Here is a 13,771-nt window from a genome sequence, read left to right as displayed (position 1 = left end):
TGACAGACCTGGGTCATGCCTCCTGTCTTCACACAAGGCCTTGTAGAGGCACAACTTAAGTCAGTACTGACTCATGAGAGTCATTATGGTGTAGTTGGACTAGGACCTGGGAGACCAGAACTCAAATCCCCACTCTGCCATGAAACTCATGGCGCGAGCTTGGGCTAGTCGCAGTTTCTCTACCTCATAAGATTGATATGGGGAGAAATTGAGGAAGTGAAGAGCTATGTATGGCAACTGGTGCCAACTGGGACTGGTGGAGGTGGAAGACAGAGTTGGTGGAGCCAATGCCAGGGGAAACCAACCAAAATAAATTTGGTCCTCAACTTCCTCTGTGTTGAATTCTACAAAGGTAACAGTGACTCTAACTAATAGGCAGCGCCGTTCCCTGGTTGTATGTAAGAAGGCATGCAAGTGAGGGCAGCCTCCACTGGATGAAAGGGAAAAGCCATTTGACTGGCATTCACCAATGATCAGCTCTTGCTTTTGTTAACCATATCCCACATAGCGATGGTTCCAAAGCCTATAGTTTATGACCCGGTTTGGAAGAACTATAATATCTATCATTTCTGCTTTCCATTCACATCTCTGTCTCTTCTGTTCTTGATTCAGGTAGGTAGCTGTGTTGGTCTGACACAGGCGAAATAAATAAATAAATTGTCCAGTAGCCCCTTAGAGACCAACTCAGTTTGTTCTGGGTATAAGCTTCCATGTGCATACACGTGTCTTGAGATACACTGAAACAGAAGTCACCAGACCCTTATATAGAGCGGGAGTATGTAGGACTAATTGCAGTCGTTAACAGTAGTCAACATATTTACCATACCCATTGAGCCAATCACCCATCTCCTACTACCCTTCTGAGAAAACCCCCCCTATATATAACTCCCACTATATATAAGAGTCTGGTGACTTCTGTTCCAGTGTATCTGAAGAAGTGTGTATGCACACGAAAGCTTATACCCAGAACAAAATTTGTTGTTGTTGTTTAGTCGTTTAGTCATGTCCGACTCTTTGTGACCCCATGGACCAGAGCACGCCAGGTACTCATGTCTTCCACTGCTTCCCACAGTTTGGTCAGACTATTGTTAGTAGCTTCGAGAACACTGTCCAACCATCTCATCCTCTGTCGTCCCCTTCACCTTGTGCCCTCCATCTTTCCCAGCATCAGGGTCTTTTCCAGGGAGTCTTCTCTTCTCATGGGGTGGCCAAAGTATTGGTGCCTCAGCTTCACAATCTGTCCTTCCAGTGAGCACTCAGGGCTGATTTCCTTCAGAATGGATAGGTTTGATCTTATTCATTCATTCATTCATTTATCCATTCATTCAGTTCTTGTATGGCATAGTTAAATGTCATGGATAAAACAAAGTTTGATGCAACGCCAGGGAGTCTTTGCTTGTAGGTAATTAGAGATGATCCTTTCCATATATGCATTTTATGAAGGATGGTCTTTCAAGTCTCTTTCACACTCTCTGTAGCAAGAAGAAAATCTCCTCCTTCTCCAAGCCTCATCCCTGCAGTATACATGTCTCACCAAAACAGCCATGCCTCTCAAAACTCTTGACAGTAGCAGCTGCCTTATGTCAGCCTGGCTGGCAGAGAGATTGGAACATGCAAGGGTTTTCTCTCCCCCAAAATATGGGCTCACACTATAGATCGGGGCCAAGCAGGCATCAAAGTCAGAGATGAACCACTGTTTTGTGATCTGCTGTGTTCCAGAAGAAGAACAAACCTATCCAAGAAGAACAAACCTATCCATTCTTAAGGAAATCAGCTCTGAGTGCTCACTGGAAGGACAGATCATGAAGCTGAGGCTCCAATCCTTTGGCCATCTCATGAGAAGAGAAGACTCTCTGGAAAAGACCCTGATTTTGGGAAAGATGGAGGGCACAAGGAGAGGGGGACGACAGAGGACCAAATGGTTGGACAGTGTTCTCGAAGCTACTAACATGAGTCTTACCAAACTGCGGGAGGCAGTGGAAGACAGGAGTGCCTGGTGTGCTCTGGTCCATGGGGTCACGAAGAGTCGGACACGACTAAACGACTAAACAACAAGTGTTCCAGACTGTGCTGCCAAGTGCTTTCAACAAAAATGGTGCACACCAGGCTGACTACAATGGAAACAAGAGTCCCAGAATTGAGGGTGCAACAGAACCTTTTGCTAAACAAACGATGCCCCTTCCGAGTAGGGCAGAAATTCAGTTCATATCACATTGAAAGGCAAACTTACCTAATTTACACTTCCTGAAACAAGACTGTAACAAAGTTCCACCAGGAAGTTCCGCCCCCTTAAACTCAGCAGGCCTGAAGTGTGCTTTCTTTCCCCTTACCTAATTGTCATCCATATCTTCCCTATGTATAATTTCCAGCAATTTTTAAGAAGCTTTGTTGTTGTTTGCTTGCTTTTTGATGCAACACCCTTTTCAGAACCAAGCGACAGTCCTTTGGTGGATTCAGGTATCGGTGGTAAATCCCAGGGTCTTTTGGTTCTGTGCCTGCAGAGCACCTTAAAGCAATTCCTGATTGTGCTGCCTTCCCTAGGAATGGATTTTCCATGCCCTAATGGGGACCAAGAGATTGATATTGAGGAACTGGAAAAATAAAGATATGATACACATCAGAAAATAAAGATGTGATACACATCAGTCAAGGGACTGATGACATGACGTCACTGGCAATTTATGAACCAACTGCTTACAGGCGCAGACTCTGTATGGATAAATAAATATGATAACATTTGGAATTAGTTTATACAAAATGTAGTAGCCTATTACCATTTACAGCAGCACTAGGACAATAACACCATACCAATTGATAGAAGAATGTATGGGAATAACGTATATCATGCTCTCTCACTCTCTCTTCACTTTTATATATATCTTTCTTGCTGTTTTACTCCCTCTCGCTTTTCCTTCTTTTTCCCTGTATCATTTTATTTCTTTTAACTGAAATCACCTCAATAAAATATAAATATTTTTTAAAAATAGACCACAAGCTCACTGCAGCCGTATAATTGAGAGGCAAGGGAGAGAACACCTATCAATTTACTCCCTCAAATTGTTTGTTTTGATTATGAATTGCTTCCTGTGAAGCATTTCAAAGTGACATAATCATAATAATAATAGTAATAATAATACTTTTACAATGTTTGATGTTTTATCGTGTTTTTAATATTCTGTTGGGAGCTACCCATAGCGGCTGAGGAAACCCAGCCAGATGGGCGGGCTATAAATTTATTATTATTATTATTATTATTATTATTATTATTATTATTATTATTCATATAGTTACATTGTGGCACTCGCTCCCATAGGAAGCAATGATTGGCACCAACTTGGACAACTTTAAATGAAGATTAGACAAATTCATGAAGGAGAAGGCTATTTATAGCTACTAGCTATGATGGCTATGCTCTGCATCCATGGCGGAGACCGTAATGATTCTGAATACAGTTCCTGTTGTTGGAAACTGGAATAGAGGAGAGTGATCTTACGCTCTGGTTGTGCTGGCCAGTTTGCCACAAGTATCTGGTTGGCCAGAGGAGAGTACAAAATATGGTCTGAAGCTCAACATCAAAAAACGAAGATCATGGCCACTGGTCCCATCACCTCCTGGCAAATAGAAGGGAAAGAAATAGAGGCAGTGAGAGATTTTACTTTCTTGGGTTTCATGATCACTGCAGATGGTGACAGCAGTCACGAAATTAAAAGACGCCTGCTTCTTGGGAGAAAAGCAATGACTAACCTAGTCAGCATCTTAAAAAGCAGAGACATCACCTTGCCAACAAAGGTCCGTATAGTTAAAGCTATGGTTTTCCCAGTTGTGATGTATGGAAGGGAGAGCTGGACCATAAAGAAGGCTGATTGCTGAAGAATTGATGCTTTTGAATTATGGTGGTGGAGGAGACTCTTGAAAGTCCCATGGACTGCAAGAAGATCAAACCTATCCATTTTTAAGAAAATCAGCCCTGAGTGCTCACTGGAAGGACAGATCCTGAAGCTGAGGCTCCAGTACTTTGGCCACCTCATGAGAAGAGAAGACTTCCTGGAAAAGACCCTGATGTTGGGAAAGATTGGGGGCACAAGGAGAAGGGGATGACAGAGGACGAGATGGTTGGACAGTGTTCTCGAAGCTACCAGCATGAGTTTGACTAAACTGTGGGAGGCAGTGGAAGACAGGAGTGCCTGGCGTGCTCTGGTCCATGGGGTCACAAAGAGTCGGACACGACTAAACAGCTAAACAACAACAACAATCTGGTTGGCCACTGGGAAAAGAAGATGCTGGACTAGATGGGCCAGCACTAGCTTGATCCATCAGGCTCTTCTTATGTTCTTAGACATATATAAAGGAACTGTGTGCATTAAAAAGTTTTTAAAACTGCCTATCTTTAAAACAATTTCAAACCCAACTCTTTGAGATAACTCAAAATCCTTTGTTGCTCTTTCTCCTGCTGTAACATGGCTTGAAAGAGACAGAAGTTGCTTCTTGAACCAGGTTTCTCTTTCCTTTGTCGTTCCTTTCTTTTCCATGCTCTCTTTTTCCCCAGCCCATAATGAGGGAGATAAAAAGGGGAGGTTGGAACAAGGAGCTCCGAGCAGCCTTTTTATATATTCCTACACAGCTTGGGCAGGTGGCTTGAAACCTCTCCCACCTGACCCCACCACCACCACCTCCCTGCCATTTGCTTGCTTTTGAAGTGTCCCAACCCTTGCCTTCTCTTGGGCACTGAGCGTTACCTGGTGGAACTTGGAAAGAGAACCTCTTTTCAAACCTCCCTGCGTGTTTCCAGGCTAATTAGATCACTTGACAAAGGGGTTCCTTCATGTACTTTTGCATTTAATTAGAGAGGAAACATTCTGGACCTGCCTGGTCAAGTCAGTGCTCCTCAGCGGCATTTGAGCTCAGGGGCAGTTGCAGTAATGAAGCCTTTCCCCAAACTGACCCTTTGTCCCTTTGCAAAGCACACTCACATGGGGATGAGGGGGGAATTCTATTCAGTTCACATTTAAAGGTGAACCCACCGGATTTGTGCTCTCAGAAACAGCACAAGAACCAACACAGCCACCCTTTGAAGATTCACCCTGAATTTTGCAAAATCATGTGTTCAGAAATGCATATTCAGTGGTACCTCGGGTTACAGATGCTTCAGGTTACAGACTCCGCTAACCCAGAAATAGCACCTCAGGTTAAGAACTTTGCTTCAGGATGAGAACAGAAATCGTGCGGCGGTGGCAAGGCGACAGTGGGAGGCCTCATTAGCTAAAGCGGTACCTCAGGTTAAGAACAGTTTCATGTTAAGAATGGACCTCCAGAATGAATTAAGTTCTTAACCCGAGGTATCACTGTATTCGGACAAATTGTGCACGCGAATGCTTCTGTTTGTGAAAATAACGTACACACAATGAAACATTAGGCATAACTTTCTCGACAGTGGAATGGGCTGCCTCAGATGGTGATGACGTTTCCTTCACTGGAGGACTGTAAACAGAGGTTAGATGGCCATGGGTTCTTCAGCTGTGATTCCTGCATTGCAGAGGGTTGAACTAGATGACCCTTGGGGTTCTCTTCCAAGCCTACAATTCTATGATTCTATGCATTCGCCTTCCTAACTACCAGCTAAATGTCTAGCCTCAAAACCCAGACATATCAAGTATGTGGTGATGGGAGATATGAGGGCATGCTGAAGTTTTTCAGAAGACTCGGCTCCACGCTGATCTCACCATGGGGTGATCTCATGGTGGGAGAAACATAGCCTTGCCAACTCACCTTCAATCAACTGTCATTGACAAGGAAAACCCAGTTCTGTCTGAGTCAAGTTTACCAAAGACAGCGGGGTGCTTAACATGAAACACGATGGCAGAAGCTTCCAGGGTCTGAGAACCTTATATTCTAAAAGAAAAAGGAGGCAGGTCAATGAGAAGCTTTAATATTTCCTTCAAGTGATATTGGCAAGCAATTTAGATCGCCACATTCCTCAGAGTTGCTATCACCTTGGGTCACATTCTGGATCTGTTTTCCCCAGCGAAAAGAAACGAGCATGATTGATATTATGCTATGCAAGCTGACACTCTTGGAACTTGGTGACAGCGCTGAGACAGAGACAGTTATTTTACTTTGAAGGCAATAAGTCAAAGGAACTCCAGGAGGCATCAGCACGAGGAAGGTTCGAAAACTGCCTGCTTTGGGCCGAATGCATGGGAGTTGCCAAACTTGCTCATTATAGATCATTGCTCTTGAGAAATCACATGGCCAGCTAGTGATACATCTTCCAGGACTCAAGGATAAGTTGACACTGTTACGACTTGAGTTAGATGGTGGGCTGATTAGTGGGCAATCAAGTCACCTAGAAATGCAGGACGCACACAGCACCAAAGGACACACACAAAGGACTTGGAGTTTTTGAGCTACTGCCAAGTTACTAATCCCCCTTTTCAGGCAAGGTGATTGAGAGGGTGGTTATCTAGCCCCATTTCAGTCTGGGTTGAGAACCAGTTTGGAGACATAAACAGCCTTGGTCGCCATGCCAGGTCGCATTAACAGGAGAGGGGTAGGAGAAGTGTAACTGTAATGATCTCTGGCAGGCAATCAAGCCCGATAAGGAGTAATGACTCTCCGACAGTTTTATGTACATTTACTTTACAAAAAGACACATCCAGAGCCCAGCATCTTGCCTGCTCGCATTTACATTTGTTGGTCAGTCTGAAATTTCACCCCTCCCACAGCAGGAAGGATGCCATACTTCAGTCTTTCCCCTCTTACCCTTCTGTTGCCTTCTCATTTTATCCAGAAGCCTGGATCGGGGATCGAAAGGCTGACCTCCCCCCTCCTGGTCAGTCCAATTCGACCCAGACTCAGACCTCTGCTTATCTGCTGATTGCCTAGCAACGCTCTGGCTGCCTGTCAACTCTTCCTCTCTGTGAAAGCTAATAGTCTTCCCTGGGAAGGGGGGTCGAACTGCCCTTTCTCAATTCTGACAGCCAGTTCTCATCTATAGAGCCGGTCCCTCTTTCACTTAATACACTCTCTGAGTCTAACTCATCCCCTGTGTTCTGGGGGGGGGGGGCACATTCCTGACACTTACTAAATCTCTCAGTGGCTTCAGATGCCATCAACTATGCTATCCCCTTAGGTCATCTCCATAGGTTGGGAATTGGAGATGCTGGGCAGGATTCATCAGCACAAGCTCTACGCAAAAGATTTCCACTTGCACAATGGAGATTTTTTCCTCTCATCTCTTTGCATACACACACACACAAATTGGCTCTGAGGGGGTCAGAAGAACCCCAATAACAGCATGCAGAGGGTGCAAAGGAGGGATTGTTCATTCTGGCAATCTGGAGCACTTGTGCTGATGATTAAGCGATCAGAACATGATATTGACTTCTTCCCACTGGGTTTCTATAGGGGTGGCCTCAGAGAGCAGGGCTGGCACCTCAGTTCTGGAACTCAGGTGGACAACATTGCCATGTGAAGAAAATGAAGGAATCTGCCACAGTAGGAGAAAGTAGGAGTGAACAGTAGGAGTACGGTTCTGTGTGGAAGTTAACACTTTGCAACCTCAAGATGCTGACCACCTCTTATTCCAGTCATGCACTGGATTAAGTCATGCACTGGATTAAGTGTATTACATGCACAGTCATGCAAAAAAAATGAGAGGCACAAATACAAGATGGGTGACACCTGGCTTGAGAGCAGTACATGTGAAAAGGATCTATGAGTCTTGGTTGACCACAAACTTGACATGAGCCAACAGTGTGACGCAGCAGCTAAAAAAGCCAATGCAATTCTGGGCTGCATCAATAGGAGTATAGCATCTAGATCAAGGGAAGTAATAGTGCCACTGTATTCTGCTCTGGTCAGACCTCACCTGGAGTATTGTGTCCAGTTCTGGGCACCACAGTTCAAGAAGGACACTGACAAACTGGAACGTGTCCAGAGGAGGGCAACCAAAATGGTCAAAGGCCTGGAAACGATGCCTTATGAGGAACAGCTAAGGGAGCTAGGCATGTTTAGCCTGGAGAAGAGGAGGTTAAGGGGTGATATGATAGCCATGTTCAAATATATAAAAGGATGTCACATAGAGGAGGGAGAAAGGTTGTTTTCTGCTGCTCCAGAGAAGCGGACATGGAGCAATGGATCCAAACTACAAGAAAGAAGATTCCACCTAAACATTAGGAAGAACTTCCTGACAGTAAGAGCTGTTTGACAGTGGAATTTGCTGCCAAGGTGTGTGGTGGAGTCTCCTTCTTTGGAGGTCTTTAAGCAGAGGCTTGACAACCATATGTCAGGAGTGGTCTGATGGTGTTTCCTGCTTGGCAGGGGGTTGGACTCGATGGCCCTTGTGGTCTCTTCCAACTCTATGATTCTATGATTCTATGATTCTATGAATACTGATAAGCCCAATCCTATGGAGGATCACAGTATGCCATTAATTGCCATCCTGCATGCTTGCTTATTACCTTCTCAACCTGTACATCATGGCAAAGGACATAAAATCTTAAGAAGCAGGCCACATAAAATGACTTCACAGGCATGAAACAATATAAAATGTATATAGATATATATATCTCTCTCTCATGTTTCTGAGTATATTTCAAATTAAAGATTGAAATGCACCACAGAATAAATATAGAGCCATATTAAATATTTAGCTTCTGAGCACATCATCAAAGTGGCTTCTCTTGACATTACATGATGTGTCCTTGTAAGATACATGCAGTCAAGAAGAAATATCCATCATGCAACAACCAAATATCATTTCAGCACAGTGGCAACCTCAACCCAGGAGATCCAGGACAAGAGGCTGACATGAAATGTACATTACTCCCCACTGCTGAGGACCCATTAATGCTGTCTTTGTCCTCTCGCTGATCCCTGGATGAGAAATGTTTTACAATCCTGTTGGGTCTGTACGGACACTGACATAAATGGGATAGGAATCGCAGGATCTCTGCAGCTACAATGATTTCGCATTGTGGAACATGGACTATGATAACCCATTAAGAGTTGTTGTTGTTGTTTCTATACTGCCCTTCATCCGACGATCACAGGGTGGTTCACAACAGAAAAGCACAAAAATGCATAACATAGTAACAAACAAGAACAAGAACACACAGTTTAAACGGCCATAGATGATGTAATTAACAAAAAGCTAATTAACTTTTTTCTTTATCTGGTTCTTTATTAATATAGACACAATATGTATGGTGCTTTGCAGCTTGCAAGAGGGCAAGTCCCTGCTTGCCATTATTTTGTACTTCAGTAATTTGGAAATGTATCTATCTTGCGGTTTTGGTTATATGTCATTTATATAAGCAGAGTCACTTAATGAGTTGGTGGTAGGGGCAGGCGATTTGCCCATTTATATTCTTTAGTCAATCAACAGTTTTAACCATCACAGTTGGGTCCACGTTCAGGGCAGACAAGACCTGGACGGCTGAGTTACAATAACAGGCTGGTGGGTTGGTCAACTTGCTACCCAACTTGGATTAGATAAATTCATGGAGAAGGTTTTCAATGGCTACTAGTTATGAGGACTATATTGCCTCCAGTGGCTGAATACAAGTTGCTGGGGAACACAAGTGAAAGAGGGCTCTTATGCTCATATGTCCTGCTTCCAAACACACCTGGTTGACCATGAAAGGCAACAGGATGCTAGACTAGAAAGGTCTTTGGTCTGATCCAGCAGGGTGCTTATGATGCTCTCACTAACAAATCAGAAGAGGAGAAAGTGCAGATTCCATATGATGTGTACTGTTGTTGTTGTTGCTGTTGTTGTTGTTTAGTCATTTAGTCATTTAGTCATGTCCGACTCTTCATGACCCTATGGACCAGAGCACGCCAGGCACTTTCACTGCTAGCATAAATCCTGCTCACACAACCTTCCTTCCTTGTACCATTTGTGCTCTGCCACTGTTGCTGCATTTTCATTCACTCTGTGTTTGCAGTACGAACACCTCTTAGCAGACAACATCAGTCAGTGGAGCATATCTCATAAGAAGTCTGAAGGGATCAGGCTCTGTTATCTTTCCTGTCCGCATTAACCTTTTGATTGTCATAGGCCTTTTTCACTTAAAGCGTTCTGCATTGTCAAGGTTGTTGACAGGTGCTCTGGGCTGCTCTCTGCCAGCAAAAGTATTTCGCTGTTGCTTCTCGAACTGGCTGAAACGAGACCAAGTCCAAAAAGGATGAGGAATAGATGTAAAGATAGAACACAGGTAACAACTGCAAGCATGTCAGGCCCATTTTCCATACTCAGAGATAATCATATAAGCAGGGAAATATACTGGATTGTCAGTTCAGAAGCACTGGCTGGTTTTCTAAAAAGGTGCTTTGCTGACTGTGCCCTCTCGTCTCTCCTCGACGTGCCAAATCAGCACTGGTGCACTTATTTTAAAAACAAACAAAAAACACCAACTCAAATTGTGAATAGCAGCTTGTCTGAGCCTCCTTTCCCCCATTTTCCATCCCTGTTTGGGGACAGGACTTCTCGTTACTAACAATGGATTGGACATTACTGAAAGGGGGGAATCTGGGAGCTTTAATAAACTGCAATCACCTGAAGTGATTAGCAGTCAGCAAGATTGTCCAGAAGAAAATTAATTAAAATACAGGAAATTAAATAAACATTGGTTTTATAGTGTGAACACACTATACTTTTAAAGTACATGCAGAGAAGATTATTTCTTCCCTTAAAAAGAATTCTGTAGTTTACCCCTCACAGCGTTACAGTTCCCACCAACCCTTAACAAACTAGTATCCAGAATTCTTTGGGGTGGGAGAAAGTGTGCTTTAAAGATTTAGCGTGTATGCAGCCCAAATCATCACATGAACCTCAAAAGCTTATCTCAAGTGTAAAGAGAATGAAAGGTTCTGAAAAGCTGAAAATGGCAGAATATTTCATAGAATCATAGAATCATAGAGTTGGAAGAGACCACAAGGGCCATTGAGTCCAACCCCCTGCCAAGCAGGAAACACCATCAGAGCACTCCTGACATATGGTTGTCAAGCCTCTGCTTAAAGACCTCCAAAGAAGGAGACTCCACCACACTCCTTGGCAGCAAATTCCACTGTCGAACAGTGGAATTTGCTACCAAGGAGTGTGGTGGAGTCTCCTTCTTTGGATGTCTTTAAGCAGAGGATGTCTTTAACCTTTCATTCTCTTTACACTTGAGATAAGCTTTTGAGGTTCATGTGATGATTTGGGCTGCATACACGCTAAATCTTTAAAGCACACTTTCTCCCACCCCAAAGAATTCTGGATACTAGTTTGTTAAGTATCCAGAAGGAACACAAATATTTGAAGGAACACAAATAGCTTCCCTATTGGTCATGCTGCCAATTTCCAGCTCCCTTTTTTTAAATTTTATTTTATTTTATTATTTTAGCAGAATGTCCTACTAAATTTGAGTTCTCTGGCTGCAGATTTTGACCAATGTTTATCCTGGCACAGTAAACAAGCACTCGTTGCTGTGTCTTCCTTTGATATTTGGGAAATAATTGCTTCTTTTTAATGGAAGTATGGGTTGGATTAGCATGACACAACAGGAAAATTAGCTAGCCCACTTTAGCTTCATACCTGCCTCTTCAAAATGGAGTGGGCATATCCTCCCCTCATATATACCAAATGTCCAACTTTATAGGTTGCAAACAGATGCAGAAAAAAATCTTGCAAGCCCAGCAGGCTACATTTTTAATGCAAACCTTTGGAGTTTTTTCCCATAGCGTCCATCTGATATATTTTAAGATGCATATTAATAGTTTAGTATATCAAGCTCTAATCATTAAAAAGTAATGAAAACCACAAGCTAAGTGTCATCAGGAAAGAAAGAAGGCAAACTTTGATTAATCTAAGCTCTTTCTGCTAACCAAAGTTCCATGATGAATTTTAATTCAAGGGGTGGCAGGCAAGTAGGTTTTACTGAGAGCAGGCCCATTGAAATTAATGAACGTGGGATATAAAGTTTAATAATAATAATAATAATAATAATAATAATAATAATAATAATAATAATAATTTCTGAGCTAGATAGATCAGTGGGTCTGACTCAATATAAAACAACTTTCTAAGTTCCTGTGTTGCCCAGTGTCATCATCTAGATCAGTGTTTCCAAAACTTGGGTCTCTGGCTGTTTTAGACTACAATTCCCATCATCCCTGACCACTGGTCCTGCTAGTTAAGGATGATGGGAGTTGTAGTGCAACAACAGCTGGAGACCCAAGTTTGGGAATCCCTGATCTAGACTGCCTGGTACTCCCAGCAGACACTTGGCCTTTTGTTGACGTTTCTGCGTACAGTGCTATGTACACTGATGGCAATATATAAAATAATAACAATAATTAGTTAACCGAGACATAATGATCAACTTGGGTGATGTGTTGTTGTTTTCCCCGAAACAGAGGAAATCAACTAATTATAAATACGCTACTTTGAGAAACCTAATTTCCGTGAAATGCTTTTTCATATTGCACACAGCTCAAAGGCCTCATTAGCAACCATTTTGCCAGATTATTCCCCTACCTAATGGAGGAAAAGAGATGAGCAGTTAATTTCGGCATCTTTTAAAATATGGCATGTGGGATTAATGGAAAGCATTTGTAATGTAGGCCCATGACTGCCTGCAAAGTGAGCAAGACTGTAGCATGGTCTCCCTTTGAAGCGCACATCAAAGGTAGCAGCTTTCTAAGGGATGTTCGTAATATAGGATCTTCATAAGAGGAGACCAATCATTTTTAGCAATTATAAATGGGTGATGAATGAGTGCCGCGTCTGGAAATTTATGGGACCCTTCCTAGTCAGCAAAATACTTCAACTCCACAAAATGGCATGCCGTTCCACCAAAAAGAGGCCCTTTAAAAGATGCACTATCCATTATTAAAATGATCTGGTAAAATTTGCACATCAATGCACACTTCCAGCTAGTTTTTCTTTTCTTTTTTAAGAGCAAGACGTACATAAAATGGTGTATAAGAATATACTTAGGGCTGTTTTTACATGGTTTTGCTCAGACTGAAACTTATTTTTACTGGTGTGGGGAGAACATGTTGTTGTTTGGTCGTTTAGTCGTGTCCAGCTCTTCGTGACCCCATGGACCAGAGCACGCCAGGCACTCCTGTCTTCCACTGCCTCCCGCAGTTTGGTCAAACTCATGCTGGTAGCTTCGAGAACACTATCCAGCCATCTCATCCTCTGTCATCCCCTTCTCCTTGTGCCCTCCATCTTTCCCAACATCAGGGTCTTCTCCAGGGAGTCTTCTTTTCTCATGAGGTGGCCAAAGTATTGGAGCCTCAGCTTCAGGATCTGTCCTTCCAGTGAGCACTCAGGGCTGATTTCCTTCAGAATGGAGAGGTTTCATCTTCTTGCAGTCCATGGGACTCTCAAGAGTCTCCTCCAGCACCATAATTCAAAAGCATCAATTATTTGTCAATCAGCCTTCTTTATGGTCCAGCTCTCACTTCCATACATCTCTACTGGGAAAACCATGGCTTTAACTATATGGACCTTTAACTATACGGGGAGAACATATACACAGTTATTTCTTGCAACTCTGTAGTATGGATAAGCTCAAAGTGTTCCACAGACTTCTCTTGCTATCCATTAATAAGAGGGCAGGTTTTGACCCGAGTTCAAGCCTTTATAATCAATTAATCATACTTATTAATTGATTAATCCCTGTCACATCCCATTAATTCAAGAGGCGTCTTGAATATGTGTGTGTTTGTGTATTCCCATCAATTCTGAGAGTGCTTCATTCTTGGGGAAATAAGCCAA

The 13,771-nt window shown here is 42.9% G+C and overlaps 1 long non-coding RNA gene across 1 annotated transcript in view; it reads right to left on the bottom strand.

Moving 5' to 3' along the window:
* LOC310680777 overlaps positions 1 to 13,168 on the bottom strand; it is a 446,371-nt gene extending 433,203 nt beyond the window's left edge. Inside the window, exon 1 of the long non-coding RNA XR_014512935.1 lies at positions 13,042 to 13,168. This is a non-coding gene — a long non-coding RNA (uncharacterized lncRNA). The remainder of the gene's footprint in view (positions 1 to 13,041) is intronic.
* Between the last annotated feature and the right edge of the window lie 603 nt (positions 13,169 to 13,771).

Source organism: Podarcis tiliguerta, assembly GCF_965153285.1.
Source record: "Podarcis tiliguerta genome assembly, chromosome: 6".
In the NCBI taxonomy this organism is placed as follows: Eukaryota; Metazoa; Chordata; class Lepidosauria; order Squamata; family Lacertidae; genus Podarcis; species Podarcis tiliguerta.
Note: the sequence above shows the minus strand (reverse complement) of the source record. Positions and strands in the feature narration are given on the sequence as shown.